Genomic DNA, 18,298 nt, shown 5'->3' on the forward strand with positions numbered 1-18,298 from the left:
CAAATGGTGTTTATGTCTTTTTAAATGCCACTTGACGACTGTTTAATGGGCTGGTTAACGACAGGTATTGGATTGGCACATTTTGAAAGTTAAGGTATTGAGTTGTCATGTTTTAAAGTTTGGGGACCAAAGTGACACTAGGCCCAAAGTATACGGTACTAATTAGAAAATTTCCCTTAATTTAATTATTGTTTTTACTCTTTTTCTTAAATCTCCCTTTAGGCATTGAGTCCAATCGGAATTTTTGTTAGTATCAATACTAAATAAGAACACTAATTTAAATTAATTACTACTTTACTAATTAGTATTTAGTAATTACTAGTAACTAGTAAGTGGGAAACACAAAAGACAACCACATTGGAGTGCCCGAGTTGGGTTAGGAGTCAAACTATCAAAGAGTAATTACTAATTAGTATTTACTAATTACTAACTCTTGTTTGATTTTTCCCTTTTTCTACTAACTCAGTCCTTGTATTTTTTAAATACGGTATGGGTTGGTTCAGTTTAAACCCTGTTTCGTTCGGTTCAATTGAGGGATATGACCAAACTAAGTAGTGGGTTAGGTCATCGGTTTGAACCGAACCAAACCGAATGTACACCCCTACTTGTCATAGAAATTAAACAGTTATGTAAGGGACACTTTCGTCATATTCTGAATTCTCAAATCATACCTTGTATTATGATAGAGTCCCTCTTTTATGTTCGGACATTCTCAGAATTCCCTCTCACCACTCTGTTCCACAGTCCAACGCGCCGGTGTGTGGTGAGTGGCCAACGGGATGCTCGGGTTGGGGCTCGAAAAAGATGAGGACAAGAGATGGGGAGGGGAGAATTCGAATGACCTTAAAACTTTTGAAAGAAGCCCTGTTTTTGAATTTTGTCCTTTTGCGGGTGGTTAAATCGGGTTTGTTCAGCTAATGGCTGAACACCCGTTAATATTAGTGTTTTTGTTGAAATGCCAATGTGGTCGCTTCTGAATGGTGGGATCACGTATCCAATAAACCCACGAGTGCATAAAACGTAGACTCTCACAATCCGGACTTCGGTCCCAACTTTACACTATCTCGGACTCGGGCTTCTGTCTAGGCCCATTAGAATTTTGACAAAACGCAAGCCCGAGCCCGGCCAATGAACAGCCTTCGGACGTTCTGAAAATTCCCTCTCCCCACTCCGTTCTCTTTTTCTGTCTGGCTGCTTATTCCCTTTTTGATAAGTATTTCTGTCTGGCTACTTTGGATGGAGGTGAAGGACACGGTAATTCCCGAAGGCCACCACCGCTCGATGACTAATTCTGTTAGAATTTTAAATATACCGTTGTAAGAATCGTGGTATTTATTCTGCAATCTTTGCTACGCTTTACCCTGTCATTTAAATTGATTTTGTAACGGTCTAAATCCTTATCAATCGACTTGAGAGCAAGAGATCATCGATTAATTTCTATATAAGAGTTGGTCCATTCAGACAAGAGTTCGATATCGTGCTTCTTAGAAAAGAGAACAGAGAACAAAACCACTCGATTTCCTCAGACTTACCTGCGAATGGCGATCCATGGCTCCAGAGCCAGTTCACTCAGGTGGAGTTTCGCAGCTTGAATTCCTATGTGAGTAATCCTCAAAACCCTAAAACCCAAGTAGCTTTCTTGTTTGTGGGTTACTTCGATGTTTTGTCTATTTTCTTGATTTGGCGGCTGGTTTCTGCAGTTCCTCTCAATGAGGAGGGAGATCGGGCGAGTGACAATCAGAAACTTGCTTTCCAGGACGTCGGAGCTGAAAACCGTTGGAGAGTCTTTGACTGAGGAAGAGAGGGCTGCGTGTTTGATCGAATCGTATCGGGACACGGACGAGGAGGTATAGGATTTTGAAGTCTTCCTTCGGGTGAAAAGAGAAAACAGAGAACAAAACCACTCGATTTCCTCAGACTTACCTGCGAATGGCGATCCATGGCTCCAGAGCCAGTTCACTCAGGTGGAGCTTCGCAGCTTGAATTCCTATGTGAGTAATCCTCAAAACCCTAAAACCCAAGTAGCTTTCTTGTTTGTGGGTTACTTCGATGTTTTGTCTATTTTCTTGATTTGGCGGCTGGTTTCTGCAGTTCCTCTCAATGAGAAGGGAGATCGGGCGAGTGACAATCAGAAACTTGCTTTCCAGGACGTCGGAGCTGAAAACCGTTGGAGAGTCTTTGACTGAGGAAGAGAGGGCTGCGTGTTTGATCGAATCGTATCGGGACACGGACGAGGAGGTATAGGATTTTGAAGTCTTCCTTCGGGTGAGTACTATTATAGGATCTGCAGCTTGAATGCGTAAACGTTGAATTTGAATTCATTTTTTTATGCAGTTTATGGTTTTGGGTTGAGATTGTAAAAGATCATAGCGAATGATCTTTCTATGATATGTGTAAAGGTGTACTATGTGTAACTCTATTTTATGTTGGCCAGTAGATGCTTTGATTCCGAGACAGAGGGAGTAATGGGCATATAATCGTATTAGTATGTAATGCAGCAACTGTCACCAATTATCGCCCATAAATGATAGAATGTAATATAAAGTGGTGGTCTTTAGGATGTTTAGGATGTAGGACTGAATTGAAAGAAAATATTTCTGTTATGGGGGAGGGGGAGGGTTATATAGTGCGGTCAGAAGAGGTAAAAGGCCCTGTTTCTTTTACTATTCAAAGTAACATGATAAGCAATTTTTTTTTTTTTTTGATCAGTAACAGAAAAACTGAAATATTAATTTAGAATAGAAAGATACAGCTAGAGATTGTAAAAAAAACAGCAAACCCAAAAAGCCAGCCCAAATTTTCACATGAGCCCAAAACATGGGTTGTCTCTGAATTCCTTGTTTAGCTAGGCCATCTGCCATGCTGTATGCAGATCTTCTAATCCATCTTATTTGGATGAGCATATCTCTAGAAAGCTGTTTGAAGTGCCTGAATTCATTCCTTAGCTGCCAAATTACCCCTTCCTCAGTTTTGATCAGCAACATGCTACTTAAATTTTCTAGAGAGTTTATTTCTATCAATACTCTTTTTTTTTTTTTTTAAGTTTGTTGGTTTGACAATTTGACAGTGGACATGTCTAATCAGTTATTAATATTTAAAACAATTAAAATCACATAACCCTTATTATTTAAAGTATCAGTGACCCTAAAAACCACTTTGAACCTTGGTGTGCTTGGCATCTGCAATAAAATGATTTCATTGCATTCTTTATTGTTTTGGATTCTAAGTCAAGATGGGGATGTGATCACTTCAAGATATCAAGCAATGAACTTTTTTCCCTAATGACCATAAATGATTCCATTTCAGATGAGGGCATTGTACATTCAAGTGCTAATAAAAATAACTTGAACTAAAGCATCTTCTACACAAAATATGAGAAGTGGACTAAGTGGCTTGGAGATTTTCTCGAAAACCATCTAGAGCACCAATAAGGAGTTATTTGATGCAAGCTGATGGTCATCTAGGTACTAGGAGAATGCCAAAAGCTATGGGTTGAGGTTGTGAAAACTGAGAAATGACCTGATGACTCGTGGTTTGGCAGAGGGGCCTAGGATGGGCTGGAATTATGATATGATAAATGTAGCTGACCCAGTATAATTGGTATATGTCTCTGTTGAACTGAATCAAGTTGAGTCCAGTTTTCAGAGAATTTGGCTTGTTGGATGATTGTTCTGGATTTGAAACATAGGGTACATGGCATTGCCCTTTTCAAAAGGCATGCACCTATTTTAAAAATGCCTTCCTTTGTTTATATTTTGTTTGGTAGATTCTTTTGTGTTATATGCCTTTGTAATGGTTTGTCAACTTCTCAAGTACCTTTTATTGTTGTTTATATTAGTAGTAATGGTCTATTGGCTTTTAAAATAAATAAATATAAAGACCATTCAATACCTGAATGGTCTATTAGATTTTATGGCTGTGATTTATGACTCAAATGAAAATAATTTTTAAGTTTTTTTGGTGTTGCTTCTGGTTGTCCACATTTGTATCTCTATGCCAGCCTGATGATGCCTTTTGCACTTTTCCATTTCTTGTAGCACTTTAGAGGAGCTAAAAATCCATTATTTTCTGCAAGTAATTTGATGCAGTTTTGCACCAATTTCTCAAAACATTGCAATGCATCGTGTCAAGATAAATCTGAAACTTATTGGAAATGGTTTTAGAAGGAGGTTCCTTTTTTTGTTCTCCATAACAAAGCAAAATTACTTTCTCCAATGTCAAATCCTGAAAATGGAAATGATAATTATATTTGCACCTGAAATTTGCAAATAGAACTCATTAGTATAAATGCCTTCTGTCTTACTATGTCATCTATAACATGCATAATCTTACCAAAGAGATTAGACTCATTTGCTTATATATTATATGTTGAGGCATGATTAAATTTGATCATGTCTAAGCAGTCATATAAAAAAAATTTGGTCTCAGTAGAGATGATTGGGCATTGCATTTTGTGATAACAATTTTTAACAGAACTGAGCTAGTTGACTGAGGAATTGATATAGCTTTGTTGCCAGACACCCTGATCATATCCATCTTGAGGTCACAGAGCATCAATGTGCTCTATCCAACACCTACAATACCTATATATAGTTCCCTGATTCAAGTGAAAATCTCTAGCAACCTCTGGTCGAAAGGGAAGCAAACAATTTACATCTTGATTGCATCTGGAAAGAAAGGCTTTAAAATCGTGTTACTTCCAGGCATTTATTTGGTAAAGAATGCATTTCTCAGCTCCATGACTAGCACTTCCCTTCTAGAAGGCCAAAACCAGGATTTGGAAAGAAAAAAGTTTTGTTTGCTTCAAATGGTCTCAGATGATCTCTGCAGTGAGCATCAACTATCATAATGGCAGTGGCCACTATAGCCCATTTCAATACTTTCTATGTAAGAGATAATCCATGCTGACTCCTAGACGCCATAGGAACTCTCCTTAGCTCTTATATCTTACCCAGCAGAGTTGGGAAGCTCATCAAGATTTTCAGAAAACATCCCACCCTTCTAACTTCTAACCTTCTACCTATCGGAATATACTACCTCTTTTATTTAATCAAATTTTTGTTATCCTTTCTCAAAAATTAAAATAAAGTAACACCATTTGCTCTTTTTTAAGCTATCTGGAAAGAGTGCTACAGCCAGATCTTTGACTCAAAAGCTTTCATCATAGAGGTTGTTATGCATAGGACTGAGTGATACCTGATCTGCTGGCAAAGAGGGACTCAGCAATTCCTGGGGTTACAGCTAAGCAATCCAGTGTTACTGGGATTCCATCTCTCTCTCTCTCTCTGATGCAAGCTGTCTTGTGTACATTCTGTTCTTTGTTTTGTTCATCTGAGTATATATCTCAATACTCCATTATAAATGAAGTAGGAGTTTCCCTGCTTTACAACAATATAAATATACCACTTAAAAAAATGCTTATTCTGAAGAAAGTCATTGGTAAAGAAACTCAAGTTGAAATGAGGGAAGTGTTGGGAGTGTTATATTTAGGAGGGGAGTTTTCTGAACAGTTGGAAGATGGGGAAATAAGAGACCAGAAATCGGGGGAAGTTTTAGAAACAGAACACTATGTGAGGGACAATTGAAAAGAATGGGGTGGGAGTTAATTATCAAAAAGAAAAAAAAAGAATGGGGTAGGAGTTTAGTTGACACCGGTAACCATATTTGGAGACACATTTTTGATACCTGATGCGGGCGATTATGATGGCTGGAGTATGATTTTTGGATAGAGGTCTGAGAGAATCCTTGTTTTTTCTTGTTTGTAATGATTCTTATATTTGGGTCATAGTTTTCAAAGTGTGCCATACCGCCATTAGTCTATGTAAGTTCTTATTTGATTGGTCATGATGGGGAGTTTAGGATGCTTGTTGGTTATCTTGTCCTTTGTGGGTAATTCCTTACAACCTATTTTTGTGTCTTCATTTTGATTTAATGAATTTTTCTTTACCATAAAAAATGCTTATTCTGTCCAAGATTCCAAGGAACTTATCCCATAGTTTTGGAGATGTATTAGATCAGATGCCTATGAGCAGAAAATCTGAATGTCATGTAATTACGTCTTTTTCACACTTTTCTCTACTACTCTCCCTCATTGAAAGATTGAGTCACTAGGGTCAGAGATATGATGGAGGGAAAGGTTTTAGCTTCAATTGAAATGAGATTTTCTCCATTTTGTAGCATGGAAAGATCCATGATGAACTTTAGAAGAAAGTAAAGGAGAATAAAGGGAGATGGAAGGGCAAAAGAGAGAAGAAAAGATTGGGAGTAAAGGGCCAATGGAAAGAACTGCAAGATTGGTGATGGTCGTTCAAATGGCCTGGGAGAGCAGGGAACATAGAGCCAAGAAGACTAACTGGATGTGAATTCACGCTCGCATCCAACTTTCTTTCCCTGATGTTGTTTGCCTTAGCCAAACTATGTGGTGAACATGTTTAGAACAATCAAGTGTTGAACAAGTCGAGATCAATGAAACATGGGGGACCCTCATGGACCAACTCCTGTAATGTTCAGGATCAGTGTCTCATCCACAGACTCCACCAGGTTGGTTTTTACCCAATAAAGAACTAATAGAGGACAAATATTCATATCTAAGCATTTATCTTTTTGTTTTCATCCTATGTGTCACATCATAGGTGTTAAGATTAATCAGATTTTATAACAGACATTGTCTAACACATGGTAACAGCATATGTTTGCCTTTCCAAAGCCTGTTATCTTAGATACAAAAATGACAACACCCATTATCTACATGCTTTTGTGATTGTTTTGATTGATATTTGAGAAAAATGATTGTGGATTTCGATTGAGTAATGAGTATCTCAGAGCAAAGGCAGCCATATTTTGAATTTTATTAAGTACCGGAAGGAGCAAGTTGTTTGTTTTGTTGGGCATCTACCCATGTGTCTACACAGCTAATGCAAATGCATAAAGATAATTATCATATTTACCAAGTTCTCTAATTCAATTACCACATTTTCTGTTAAACTGCAAATATCGTGTGTGGAGTAAAAGTGTAGCTCCATTCATTTGCTTTAATAATGAAATCTCCATTGCTGAACTACTTGACTCTTTGGCAGGAGATATCCATGATCAGTATTCTGATCTTCTTCGGCTTTTTGAATATGGTGGACTCCCACTTGCAGCAAATTATCTCTTCCTTGGGGATTATGTGGACCGTGGTAAGCAGAGCATAGAGACCATTTGCCTTCTCCTTGCATACAAAATTAAATACCCGGAGAACTTTTTCCTTCTTCGGGGCAACCATGAGTGTGCTTCCATCAACCGAATATATGGGTTTTATGACGAGTGCAAGAGAAGGTTTAATGTCTGCCTTGGGAAGACATTTACAGATTGCTTCAACTGCCTGCCAGTGGCTGCTCTTATTGATGACAAGATCCTTTGCATGCATGGAGGATTGTCCCCTGACTTGAAGAACTTGGATCAGATACGGAATATTGCTCGCCCTGTTGATGTGCCGATCAGGGACTTCTCTGTGATTTGCTATGGGCTGATCCTAATAAAGATATACAAGGATGGGGAGAAAATGACAGAGGTGTATCTTATACATTTGGAGCTGACAAGGTCACTGAATTCCTTCAAAAACATGATCTAGATCTCATTTGCCGTGCTCATCAGGTAGATATGATTCAAATGCCATAGCCTGGCTCTTTTGGCTTGCTTAATCAACTTTTGTTACTTCAGTAACATATGCATCTATCGGCTTATGTCTAGGCCTATAGATTTCAGTTATGCATCTAACATCAAATCATGGTTTAGATTAGTGCATGTTTCATGAAATCATAGGGTCCCATCAAAATGGCATAATTCATAATCCTCACTAAAAGTTATGGCAGACAAGTAGGGGTGCTACAACTTCCATATCTAGTAGTGGACTTTCCAGTGTGACAGAAGGTAATTTGGGTGACTAATGATGAAAAATAGATATGAATAAACAAAGATACAGCTTGCTGTCCACCAAAGTTTGAGTAGGAACTAGATTTCATCATGGAAGCACTTAAAGAAGTAAAGAAAAAGAACTGTTGCTCATAGTTTCCAAGGTGCCAAGGCAAGGCTAGGTGACCATGGCGGGGCGCCCGGGCACCTAGGCACCTAGCCCTCACCTAGGCAATGGAATTTAAAAATAATAAGTTGATGGATTTCTACCCATTCTGAACTAGTTTCTTTGGATTTATGTATTCTGCACTTTTGTGCTTGTGTGTGTTGCTTCAAGTAGGCAAAACAATTTATTAGAGTTACAACTTATAACTTAGGAGTTGGAACTTAAAAGAACTGAAGGTGGTGGAGCCTCTATTTGAGATCAACAAAACATAGGGAACAAATACTAAAATAAAAGAAAATGAATGTGAAAAGTAGGTGGCAGAGCCCCTGTTCTAGACTCAGAAAAACTGGTGAAAAAATATTAAAATAATAGAAGAAATATGAAGAAGAAAAGAAGGGGTGAAGCCCTGTTCTAGACCCAGAAAAGCTGGTGAAAAAATACTAATATAAAAGAAGAGTATGAAGAAGAAAAGAAGGGGTGGAGTCAAGGAAGTTATTGTTCTGACTTTCAATCCGCCAACATAGTATCCATATTCTCAATCAGTCGATTCCAATGAGTGAGAGAAGAGAGATGGAGAACAGGTTTGTAGAAGTTGCAAAATGGAAGAAAGAGATAAAGATTGAAGCAAAAGTTTTCATTCTTGAAGAGGTAAGGATCAGAGGCCAGCAGAGCTTGAAGATTAGGGAGGCAGAGAGAACTACAATATTGCTGGAAGGTCTTGAAGTGATCGAATGGATGCAGAAGTTTGTTTAGAAGCAAGTTCTAAAGGTAAACAAATGAACTTTACGAAGTTCAACCTTGATGGAAGAAAGAGGTATGAGTTGGAATGCAAAAAGAATGCAAAAGGTGTTACATAACTCTGTAGGAATTCTTTAGAGGAAGAAAGAAGCAGGTGGTCTGCTTCCCAGAAAGTAGAAGGGGTAATGGTTGGAAGGCAGTGGCACAGGTACTGAGTGACTTTATTCAGCAGCTGAAAACAAAACAAGTAGAGGCTGTAGCAAAGGAAAAGAAAGGGGGTATACAAAAGAGAATGGAAGAACCCAGTGACAGAAACTGGTTGATTGCAGAAAAAGGAAAATGAAGTTCTAAACTAGTAGCATCAGTAGAAAAGGAGAACTGGGGGAAGAAATTTGTGGTGGAAACCTCAAGTTCACCAAAGGAGGTATTGCGTAGGCAATACTCAGAGAATTAAACCTACAAAAGCCGATGGTGATTACTCCTTATGCCTCTTGTAAAGCTTTGTTAGATCTGGGTGAAGATGAAGTAGAGATTTCAGCTTTAATTATTCACTCAGAGGCTGGTGCTGCCACAGTCTCGAAATGGTGTCCTCTCTTCAATACCAAAAGTTTTGTGATTGAGGACAATGTAATAGTCAGATTGCTTGGGTTACTTTTCAACCTCTGGAAGGAGGAAGTATTACAGTCAATAGTTGTAGTCTGTGATGCAATATTAGATGGTGTGTTTGATTGTAATCTCCATTCAGTTGTAGTGATGTTAGGTGGTATTAAACCTAGTGATATTCCAAAGAAGATAGAGGTTGTTTCAGATGGTTTAGTTTACCCTGTTTGGCTTGCTACCTCCATTGAAGCCCAGCTATGGAAGGAGGGAAGAAGAGAGGAAGATGAAGAGACAAAACAAGCTTGGTTGTGTGGTTTGCAAGGCAGTGTAGTCTCTACAAGAGAAGTTAAGGCAACTGAGGTTCCCAAGAAAAAAAGAGAAAAAAGATGATGATTTAAACACTTGGGGAAAGTCTGCATGGCAAGGTGGGCTGAGGGATGGCAGGTCCTATGTTCAGTCAGTGACAGGGGAATTAAATGGAGACGGGCTTGTTCAAGTTCAAATTTCAAAACAAAATGAACAAAGGTCGGCAAGGTTTCAGGGTTCAAGCCAGTCCTGTGAGCTGGTTCAGTTTGGTCCAATGAACCGAGGCTAGTCAACCAGTCACATGTTGTTTAAGTAAACACGTGACTGGCAAAGGGATAGAGGGTTGGGCCAAGGCCCATCAAGATCTAATGGGTCTAGGCAAGTGACTGGGCCGACTTTTTTAAATCGGGTGGACCCAGACCTTAAAAAGCCACGTGCCCTTTTAAGTAGGCACGTGACCAAAGGAGATGGGGAGATGATGTACCAAAACGATGGTCTATCATCGTCTCCCTCGAGCAATTCACAACCAATGCTGCAGGAAGTAGGGTTAGCCGCAGTGGTGCGGCAAATCTGAACTGGACATGTTGCTGATCAAAACTGAGGAAGGGGTAATTTGGCAGCTAAGGAATGAATTCAGGCACTTCAAACAGCTTTCTAGAGATATGCTCATCCAAATAAGATGGATTAGAAGATCTGCAAACAGCATGGCAGATGGCCTAACTAAACAAGGAATTCAGAGACAACCAATGTTTTGGGCTCATGTGAAAATTTGGGCTGGCTTTTTGGGTTTGCTGTTTTTTTTACAACCTCTAGTTGTATCTTTCTATTGTAAATTAATATTTCAATTTTTCTGTTGCTGATAAAAAAAAAAAATTGCTTATCATGTTACTTTGAACAGTGAAAGAAACAGGGCCTTTTACCTCTTCTGACCGCACTATATAGCCCTCCCCCCTCCCCCATAACAGAAATATTTTCCTTCAATTCAGTCCTACATCCTAAACATCCTAAAGACCACCACTTTATATTACATTCTATCATTTATGGGTGATAATTGGTGACAGTTGCTGCATTACATACTAATACGACCACTTTCTATTCTAAATTAATATTTCAATTTTTCTGTTGTTGATCAAAAAAACAAAAAAAAAAAAATTGCTTATCATGTTACTTTGAACAATGAAAGAAACAGGGCCTTTTACCTCTTCTGACCGCACTATATAGCCCTCCCCCCTCCCCCATAACAGAAATATTTTCCTTCAATTCAGTCCTACATCCTAAACATCCTAAAGACCACCACTTTATATTACATTCTATCATTTATGGGTGATAATTGGTGACAGTTGCTGCATTACATACTAATACGATTATATGCCCATTACTCGCTCTGTCTCGGAATCAAAGCATCTACTGGCCAACATAAAATAGAGTTACACATAGTACACCTTTACACATATCATAGAAAGATCATTCGCTAGATCCTTCCACTAATGATCTCTTCGAGATTGTAAAAGATGGCCTTCTTCTATGGTGATTTCCCTGTTAAGCCCTTTGCTTTAATTTGAGTTTGGAGATGGTTTTCTTTCTTGGTTTTGGGGCTTTGTAATCTGAAGGCATATTCTTTGATGTAGTAAACTTATCAATGTGGCAGTCCCTGGGACACTGATGAACGAGCAATCAATACAAAGAGGTTGCTGAACCCTTGGGAAAGGAATGAAAATCTTACACTATGCCTCGATTCTGCTAAAGGCTATTGGATGTACAATAGTTAATATTGGCACGCAGGACTTCATTGAAGGGTAAGTATACATGTTGTTTCAGTCGTTAGTTCTTTTCTATTTTCAAGAATATTTTGGTCCTGTCACTAGTTTTTTGATAGTTTTCTGAATATTCTGTTCCATGCCAAAGTACAAAGAAGTAAAACTTATTAACCTAATATTCTATTAGGTTCTTTTCATATGAACCCTGAAGATTATCTAAAAAGTGCATGATAGAAAGCCTGTAAACTTCAAACAAGATTGGAGTTTGCTATCTATGTTTATTTCATTATTCTGCCCTTGCTTGTACAATAGTCGATACCATATGCTCGGTAAGTACAATGCTAAGTTACATGTTTTGTGCTGTTGCACTGCACATTCTTTTTTCTTTATTTGGTCCTTCTGACGACTTTGGTTGGATTTTTGTTATTTTCTTCCTCTATAATTACGTTGGCATATTGCAATCTATGAACAAATGTATATTTTGAGATGGATTTTTGTTGCATCATGTTGATTTTGATTAAATTTCTTTAGACTTTAGAGTGTCAAGTCTTGATTCTGGACTGTAATTGTTTGAAAGCCATTTTTCTATTTTGACTTTTGAGCACATGGTGATGATACAAACTGAAAATTATATAAGTAATATTTTCTATAATTGAAACAATTACTTTGATGTTTTAACCTTAGATACAACTATGGGCGGACCTCAATTTGAGGAAAACACCTCAATTGGTGGAGTTAGTTGATGATAATAAGGTGAAATAGCCTTTTTATAGAAGTTTTCTGCTTATTTGTGATTTTTTATGAAATGTTATTTGCTACTTTTTAGTTCATATGTTGTATTTTGTTCATAAATCGTTAGGATGTGGAGGAGTTGAATCAACCACCTGAGAAGATCTTATTGAGATGGATGAACTTTCAACTGACTTTCTCAGCAGATGTGAAGGTAAGTTAAAATTGGGTTAATAGACTCTTTTCTTTATTTCGTTTGTGTGTTCATAATCACTATAACCTACCTTTGACTTTCTCAGCAGCTTGAAAACTTAATATGGTAGTGTACTATCTCAAAGTGGATATGAGATATCTGAAACAAGTGGTTCATCGAAACTTGAAATCCCATTTAGTTCTATTTGGCAGTTAGAACTAAAAGATGCTTTATAACTCAATTTTATTTCATCCCACTTGGTGCTTGAATCCCAAAAACCAAAAACCAGAAACCAGGCTGAATGTTTCATTGAGTTAATTGAAATCACTTAGTAGTAAGCACTTTCCAGTTTCCATACTTTGAACGCTAGAACATGCCTCCTTTTCTGATCAGTAATTGGAAGGCCCTCTTCCTCCTCCTTGCACAAATATAACAAAAGCAAGTGTGCAATTAGTGAGCATATGCAATTGCAACTTGTTTAAATCTCAACATTAGGACAAGCTCTTTGTAGTAACAGCATCAAATGCATCAAAGTTTAGTTTATGCTAATAAGTCATTTGCTCTAATTAACTTTAAAAAGTCTGAAATCATTGCTATCCAAAACTGGTCTTTGGAAGATTTAAATAGCTAGTAAATTCTTGGGATCTCCAAAAAAGGCAAAGTGATATGTTGTGTTCTATACTAGAAGTATTCATTTGGCAAGGTTTTTAATAACAAGAAGATGCAAAGGGATGAAGTACTTAGGAATATCCTCTAGTATCAGTGGTAGAGGCTTCATTGAAGCAGGTAAGGGATGATAGCACATGCAATCAAGGGATTAGATGTCTTGATGTAGAGGGCAATGTTGTTTTTCAAAGGAACAACAATGTTTTCTAGTTGAGGAAGTGTTAACTGGAAGGATTGGTGCCAATTTGGGAACGGATCCAAGAGGTTTAACTGATTAAGTAAATCTTATTTGGTGCATGTTACTAAGGTTTTTTCGTGGTTAAAAGAGGGACTTGTTGAGACTGGACCCAACAATAAATTTAAGAGAGTTTTTTCAAGGAAGGTTGGTTCTAGAGCTACGAATCATAAGCCCAACAATAAATTTAAGAGAGTTTTTTCAAGGAAGGTTGGTTCTAGAGCTACGAATCATAAGGTTCTTATTGATATTAACTCCAGTGATCAAATTAACATTCATGACAGTTCTGAAGTTGGGGAGTTGAAGAAGATCGGAGTCCTTGAGGTGAAAGGGAAGGGGGATGTGGGTAAAGCTTTGATAAGTAATGAAGTTTTGAACTTAGATAATGGGAAAAGGAAGAGTCGAGTGGACTTAAGGAAACTAGTGGAGAGGGATATTGAAGTTGGTAAATCTGTAGGCCTATTCTTTTTGGGTGGTGAGGCTTTTGCTAGAAGGGCTTTTGAAAGAGTTTGAGAAAAAGAAAAGGCGAAGTGAAAGAGCAACATTCAAGAGGAAGGTGTAGAGGCATGGGATGAGGGAGAGGGTCAGGATTTCAGACGTGGAAGACTAAGTGCGATTGATGGGAGGAGTTGTGGAAGTTTGATCTGCTGGTTTTTACAGGAGGCGAATGCTATTGTTTGAAGTGTTCAAGAGGGTTGGTTGGAGATTTTCTCATCTTGATCAAGGCTAGTGTTGCTTTGTTTAGTTCTTGGAATATGATTTTAGTTTGGTTTTGTGTGTTGACCCTGGATTTGTGTTGTAATTTTTTTTTTCTTTTGTTGTTTGCTATTGTGGGAGTATTGTTTTTGCTTTTAGATGATGTTTTATCACCTTTTAATTGTAATCCCTTGTTTTCTTTTTTAATGAAATTTACTCTTGAAAAAAAAATCTTTTGTTCTCTAAGCTCCTCATATGGTGTTAAATGAGTTCAAAGACTACTGCTTCAAAGTGTTCTTTCTGCATATAATCTGTGGGGGTAGTTTTGTAGTGCCCTTGTCCCACCTTACTTGTGTTTCTTCCAGTTTTTTGAAATACTTTCTCTTTTGTTTTGTTTTTTTTTTTTTTTGTACAGTTAATGTATAGGAGTTCCTGGTATTTGGAGTTTTTAATAGCTAATAGCTATTGCCCACCTTATCCCATTCTTCTGTTCCTTCTCCTCCTAATTGTGTTTGCTCTTTTGACCCAAGTCCACACTCAACCTCCACCTTTACTTCATCAAAATGCAAACCATCTTCAAAACAACCTTTATCCTGACACATACATACATGCATTGATAGGCTGAATAAACTGAAAATCCCCTCCAATTTATTGCTGTTTATTAGGTGATTTTCAAGAGGGAATACAATGAGTGAAGGAAATCTTTGTAAGTGTGAGACTTTATTCTTGTGAATTATCCAAACTTGTCACAATTCATGAGGTTAAGGAAGCTGAATATGACTTTCACCATGACCAGCCCTAACTACCTTCATGTGTACAATGCACTTGATTGAATAATTGATAATCATTTGAGCTAGTTTACATCTGAACTGCTAATGCATGAGGTTCAACAATTGAAAAAGAGAAAAAGAAAGGGACAAAGTCCAAATGACACTGTTGGCATGAACTGAATAGTAAAACTAGCGGTTTATGACATGAGTCAGTCCTAACTCCGCTATTCCAAGCTGAATAGTAAAGCTAGCAACTTGGAATATGAGTATTGTTATCTGTCTCAAGTTTGTGACCAGTGTGAGATGGAGCATAAAATGCACTCACACCAAAAAAAAAAAAAAGAAAAGAAAAAGAAGAAAGAAGCAAATACCCCGTGTGAGATGGAGCATAAAATGCACTCACACAAAAAAAAAGAAAAGAAAAAGAAGAAAGAAGCAAATACCCCATGTGAGATGGAGCATAAAATGCACTCACACCAAAAAAAAAGGGGAAAGAAAAAAAAAATGGTGACGGCTGAGGTTCAAAGGGACAAAATGTGGTTGAACACTCAATGAGGTGCAATGACAGATTTGAGACCAAGCTCAAAGGGTTAAATTTGGCGGTCAAGGAGCTAATTTACATATTGAATGGAAGTGAATGTTGGGGCATGAGAATTTCATATTCTCCCTTTCCTTGACTCTTATGTATGTGATAAGAATGACAATTCAGAGGAATGAATCAGAATACCTACACAGGTTTCCCAACCACTCAATGTATTATCATCCTAGAATTCATCCGGTAAATGGTAATAATAAGGGGGGATGATCAGTTTATGGCTGAGGTCTTTGCTTGAGGACAAGCAAAAGCTTAACCCACTTGTGAAGGGGTACCTTTCCCCTATGCCCAGTCCTTGCCAATGTTTCCCTGAATGGTGCAATGCCTACCTTCATCTCATCATACAAAGGCATCATCGCTCTATGGAAACTCTACATTGGCTAACTATTCTTGGGTGATGGTGCCCCTCATGTGCATTGAAAACAGAGAGGACACATCCTCTGCTGATATCCAAAACTCCCCAAAAGGCCCAAAAAATGTGTATAACAGCAATGACCCAATAATGGGTCCACACCTTTTTGATGATTATGTGCACCTTTAATCTTATAATGCTTGGCTTTCTGCCAGAATGGCAACCTATATTGTTGGTGATGATGGAATCAGGTAACCAGTTAACGATTTTGGTTTCAATTTTATTTTGATAGGCAAATACTCTCTTTCTTTGTTTTTCGGTTGTTCTAGAGATTAGTGATTTTAGTCTGAGTTGGTTCAGAATGATGTGCTTTGCCTAAGTTTTCTAACTTAGTTATAATACAATTTTTAGTCTTTTTTCCTAGTTACACTAAGAACAATTGTTTGTGGTAGTTTGCAATAAATTATAGAGGTTTAAGATAGTTTTAGGGACTTGTTAAATGCTTGGATTTTGTGGTTTTTATTCTATTTTCCTTTAGAGTTGTGGTTCAATCGTGCAATCTCTCTCCTCTCTCTCCCTGAGTGAAGTGCTTGTTATTTTTCCTTTTTGAGTACCAGAACTTAATCCACTTGTGAAAAGGGTACCTTTCCCCTATGCCCAGTCCCTGCCAATGTTTCACTGAAGGTTGCAATGCCTACCTTCATCTCATCATACAAGGGCACCATCACTTTATGGAAGACACTCTGCATTGGCTAATTATGCTTGGCTAATGGTGGTGCCCCACATCCTCTACTGATACCCCAAACTCCCCAAAATACCCTAAATGTGTATATAACAACAGTGAGCCAGTATTGGGTCCATACCTTTTTGATGGTTATGTACAACTTTAATCTTACAATGCTGGGCTTTCTGCGGGAATAACAACCTATATTGTTGGTGATGATGGAATCAGGTAACTAGGTAATGCTTCAATTGTTTTAGAGATTAGTGATTTTAGTCTGTACTGTTTCACATTGATGTGCTTTTCCCAAGTCTTTTTTTGTCCTAGTTAGACAAAGAACAGTTGTTGCTTGTATTTTGCAATAATTAATAGAGTTTGAGATAGTTTAAGGACTTGTTAGATGCTTGGATTTTTTTCTCATCGGTTCTTCTTATTTTCATTGTTCATTTAAATGTTTAGAAGGAAAAGGTTTGCCAATAGTCGTGAATTTTTAGCTATAAAGACACTTTTCTATTGAATTTTTGGATGAGGTTGAATGCAATTACTTATTAATTGGAGATATGCTCAGCTTGGTTGTTAGCCTGTAAAGACCAAGAAAATGCAATCTGTCATGAATTTGTGTCCACATGTTGGTGTTGTCGAAGTACTAGAATTTTAATCCATACTAACACTAGCAAAGAGTTATTTAAAATTTGAAAGTAAACCAAATGCTTTTACTTATTTGCATCTTAAGAAATTTATTTTACTAAATTAAATGATTCATTTATTTATTTTAATAAGTTAAATAGGACAAGTAGGTCTTGTGTTGTGTGATAGCTTGTCACATAATTAATAGAGGTTTGAGATTTGTTAGATGCTTGGATTTAATCTTGGATTTCTCTCTCTCTCTCTCTCTCTCTCTCTCTCTCCCTGGGCATCTTTTTAGCATTCTAGCTCCCTTTTGAGTTCAAATCAGTATGTTGAATTTTCTCATCGGTGCTTCTTGATGTTGATTGGTGGTAACCAAACATTTAATTGCTTAGAAGGAAAAGGTTTGTGGCGACTTGGTCGAATTGGGGGAAGCTGTAGGTATTATTGCGGGTCAATTTATTGGAGAACCAGGGACTCAACTAACATTAAGAACTTTTCATACCGGCGGAGTATTCATAGGAGGTACTGCAGAACCGGTACGATCCCCTTCTAATGGAAAAATAAAATTCAATGAGGATTTGGTTCATCCCACGTACACGTCATGGACATCCTACTTTTCTATGTTATATAGACCTGTATATCCCTTAAAAAAGAAAAATATCTGCAACTACTTCCAGTGACAATTGTTCGGTCGATCTGATGGATACAGAAAGCTCATATTCTTCCGGTTCTGATTTTCTAAATCAGATGAAAGAATAACGGCCTAAATCCTAACTCTTTTTCTTACATGAGCCTTCTCTATTTCAATTTCATTTCTATTCACCCCACGAAAAAAAAGAAAATGCAATTACTTATTAATTGGAGATTTTTCCGGAGCCCAAGTTTTAGGGCTATGAATGGGTTAGGTCAGGTGAGGGATAGCTGTAACTGCCCGTCCCAATAACAACTAAAATTTTATTTATTTATTTTATTAAACCAAATTATTCATTTATTTATTTTAATAAATTAAAAAATTATATATTTATTTGATTCAACCCGCACCCAATAATAAATGAGTATTTATTTTTATTTAATTAACTTGTTGATTTATTTATTTTACAAACTTAAGTAAGTTATTATCTATAGATTTCTATTTATTTAATTTACTAAATTAAATTATTCAAGTAATTAATAATTTATGTAACTAATAAGTTATTTCTCTCTCTCCTCCCCCCCATGCTAATATTAATGGCTATCAATAGGTTAGGCCTT

General features: G+C 37.3%; 1 long non-coding RNA gene and 1 pseudogene across 2 annotated transcripts; both read left to right on the plus strand.

Moving 5' to 3' along the window:
- The first annotated feature begins 1,125 nt into the window (after positions 1-1,125).
- LOC148801335 (uncharacterized) lies at positions 1,126-6,745 on the plus strand. The gene is made up of 3 exons (XR_016084610.1): positions 1,126-1,600; positions 1,701-1,991; positions 2,092-6,745. It is a non-coding gene; the product is annotated as an uncharacterized LOC148801335 (long non-coding RNA).
- Positions 6,746-6,809: 64 nt separating this feature from the next.
- LOC148801336 (serine/threonine-protein phosphatase PP1 pseudogene) lies at positions 6,810-17,705 on the plus strand (annotated as a pseudogene). The gene is made up of 5 exons (XR_016083834.1): positions 6,810-6,813; positions 7,077-7,635; positions 11,352-11,499; positions 12,145-12,213; positions 12,320-17,705. The product of XR_016083834.1 is annotated as a serine/threonine-protein phosphatase PP1 pseudogene (transcript).
- Positions 17,706-18,298: the final 593 nt, after the last annotated feature.

This window comes from Nelumbo nucifera, chromosome 3 (assembly GCF_055504915.1).
Source record: "Nelumbo nucifera cultivar China Antique chromosome 3, China Antique-T2T, whole genome shotgun sequence".
In the NCBI taxonomy this organism is placed as follows: domain Eukaryota; kingdom Viridiplantae; phylum Streptophyta; class Magnoliopsida; order Proteales; family Nelumbonaceae; genus Nelumbo; species Nelumbo nucifera.